Source organism: Triticum dicoccoides, chromosome 1B (assembly GCF_002162155.2).
Source record: "Triticum dicoccoides isolate Atlit2015 ecotype Zavitan chromosome 1B, WEW_v2.0, whole genome shotgun sequence".
Taxonomy (NCBI): domain Eukaryota; kingdom Viridiplantae; phylum Streptophyta; class Magnoliopsida; order Poales; family Poaceae; genus Triticum; species Triticum dicoccoides.
Genome location: NC_041381.1, coordinates 3,992,335 through 3,995,728, shown reverse-complemented (window position 1 = coordinate 3,995,728; position 3,394 = coordinate 3,992,335).

The window sequence follows — 3,394 nt, the reverse complement described above, 5'->3', positions numbered from 1 at the left end:
ATATATATATATATATATATATATATATATATATATATATATATATATATCCATCTGTACCATGTTTGAATAATAATTGACATGTTGTAAATATTTGCAGAAACTATGGAGCACTCCCGAGACGAAGAAACAGAAGCGATGTTGGGGGACATAATCGCAAATGGAAGTGATGATGTTGTGTCATTTCTCATTGACACCGATGGTCAGCTGGATGAAGAAGAGGGCTATGTTTATGAAGGCTTCGGCCCATTAATGCCGGTACAAGAGGAGGACTATGTTCATGATGGCTCCGGTGACACAATGGAGGTACAAGACGAAGGAGACCGTGCTGACTGCTCCGGTCACCGAACCGAGTCTGGCCAGGTATATATATATTAGTTAAGCCCGTGCTGACTAGTTAATTGATGCATCCATTGTTTTGGTATATGTACACATATTAATTACTATCGTCTTTCTTCCTTATAATTTCCAGCCCTCCGGATCGAGCACAACTTCGGTAAGGAGACGAGGCCTGAAGAAAAAGTTGAGCTCGGATGAAAAGTTTGAGATCATAGAAATCGCGCCCGACGGCGAACCGATTGAACCCATCCGGATAAGGAAGGCATTTTCTGCTCAGTGCGGGGTTCTTGTTAGGGACAGGATCCCGATCAGCATCCAGCAATGGTATAAGCCTGCTAAGGATGAAGATGCTGAGGTGTCTTATGTCAATGATATGCAGAAAGAAGATCTTTGGACTGAGATGAAGGCAAATTTCACCCTACCGCCAGAGGAGGATCCGGAGAAGCCAGTTAAAGAGCAATTAATCAAGTCTTGTGCTCTTAAGAAGATGGCAGGCCTAATGAGGAGGTGGAGGAAAGAGCTGAACCAGTTTGTCAAGAAAAAAAAGACACCAGAATTCATCGGCAAATATGAGAAGATCAAAGATCACTGGCCCGCATTTGTGGCCCACAAGACATCGGAAAAGAGTAAGAAGATGTCGGAGACAAACAAGAAAAATGCTGCAAAGAAGAAGCTTCACCATCGCACGGGGTCAGGTGGCTACCTCAAAGCCCGGCCTAAGTGGTCCAAGGCTGAGCATGATCTGCTTGAAAAAGGGATCGAACCAGAGACAATGCGCTGGCTAGACCGTTGCCGGACTTGGTTCTTCGGGGCTGGCGGAACCTTGGACCCTGTAACAGGGCAGTGTCAGTGGACGGACGAGCAACTGCAAACACCAGTCAAGAACCTTCGACACTATATCGATGCAGCACAGCGAGGGACGTTCCTTCCAAAAAGGGAGAAGGATGAGCTCACAATGGCCCTTGGGAATCCCGAGCACCCTGGACGGACACGAGGCACGCCAGGCTCCATTCCGTGGAAGGTTGGTTTTCCGCACGCAGGGGGTTACAAAACCCACGAGAGGAGGAAGAAACTGGAGCAGGACCAAATGCAGGCGCTGCTTGGAAGGGTAATGGGGCTAGAGGATCGAGAAGAGGAACGAGAAGCAGCAGATCGCAACAAACGACATGCCGAAGCTTCCCCCGAAGCTACCCCGCCATCTCAGCGGAGAAGCAGCGTGGCTTCCACCGAGCTGCTTCAGCCGGAGCATGTCTTGATGGCTCCTACCAGCTATCCCGTGGATGGTATCACGGAATCTCAAAATTGCCACATTATGGCGCGATGGATGAATTTCAAGGTCAAGCCGGCTGTTGGCCAAGTTTATCCTAGTGGAGCCGGTACAACTTATCACTGCCAGCCAATTCCAGAAGGATTTGCTAAGGTGATGGTGGGTGAAATAACGGAGGGATTTGAGGACCTCGCGCTTGAGCACCCTATCGGTGAAGGGGAGACTAGGCTGGGTTCTGCTCTGAAGACTCCATGCCTATGGCGGAAGGAGCTCATCAACCTTCTGAACTGGACGCCTCCGCCTCCTCCTCCTCCTCCGGCGAGTCAGGGCACTCCGCCTCCTCCACCGCCTCCTCCTCCGGCGAGTGACGATCAGGGCACGCGTGGCGGCACTCCGCCTCCTCCACCGCCTCCTCCTCCGGCGAGTGACGATCAGGGCACGCGTGGCGGCACTCCGCCTCCTTTTCCGGCGCGTGGCGGCACTCCACCTCCTCCTTCTCCGCCTCGCCAGCAAGGGCGGAAGAGACCCGCCGCCGCCCCGACTGCTCCGGCGCGTCGTAGTCCTTCTCCTCCGCCTTGTAAGCAAGCACGAAAGAAGACAGATGCCGCAGCCGCTCCATCTGCTCCGGCGTCTAGCAGCACAAGAAGAGAGAGGCAATACAGATACGTTCCACCTCTAAAGCCTGTAGTGAAGTTACCGTATGAGAGGACCAAGGAGGAAAACAATACGATCATGCAGGCCCAACTGAAGGAGTTCTTTGAAGGGGTGAAAGCAAAGATACATCCACCTCCGGAGGAGAAGGTAGATCCGGTGAAAGCAAAGCGCACTCTCGATGCCCTGAGGAAACCACCAAAGTCTCCGCCGAGAACCAACTATGAGCGCATTACTGAACAGACATATCTCCAAGCCAAGCGGTCGGGAACTACTGTCAGTGATAAAAGGTCAAAAGAACAACGAGCAAAGGGGAAAAAAATTGCCCAACTCGATGAACAAGCACAACAATCGTGCCCCCCACTCAATGTGTCTAATCCTCCAGGGACGGTGGCCGGTTATGGCAATCTTGAAGATTACCTGCCTGACGATGCACTTCCTGATTTCATGGAGGTGGACGTATTCAGATACGAGTACGGGAAGCCTCTCGTCAAAGATGAAAAATCTATGACAACAATGATGCGAAGATTCCATAGTTGGTACATGAAAACCTGCAGAGAGTCTGAGGGGACGAACAGTTTGTATCTGAACATTAAAGAGGAGCACGACCTCGTTTCAAATGATCTGTTGTGTGTTCCATTTGAGGAGTTCTTCGAGTTCTTCAATCAAAAGGCCCTCGATAAATTAATGGTCTTTTGCTACTGCCTGTAAGTACTATTTCTGTCATTAGTCTCTATATATAGCTCGGCTCTTTCATTGCATGTATTTATAATTAATTATCCTCAATATATTATCCAGATTGAAGATCGTCGAGTGCAAAAAAAATGAAACCTATGATATTGGGTTCATTAACACAAATATCATAGATGTATTTCTGGTTGAAAAGAACGTCGAAGAGGCCAAGGACAACTTGCTACAATCGTTAATCAAAAATCAAAACAAAGATACCATACTCTTTCCTTACAGCGGCCCGTGAGTGTTACTGTCGTGTGCATATTCGGTTTCCCTTATTACTCGAGCGAGGTTAATGTAATTGATGAGTTATGCATGCGTGTGCAGGTACCACTATATTCTTCTGGAGATTAAGCTTGATCATGGACTAGTAACCGTCTTAGACTCCAGACGGAAAGATCCCAG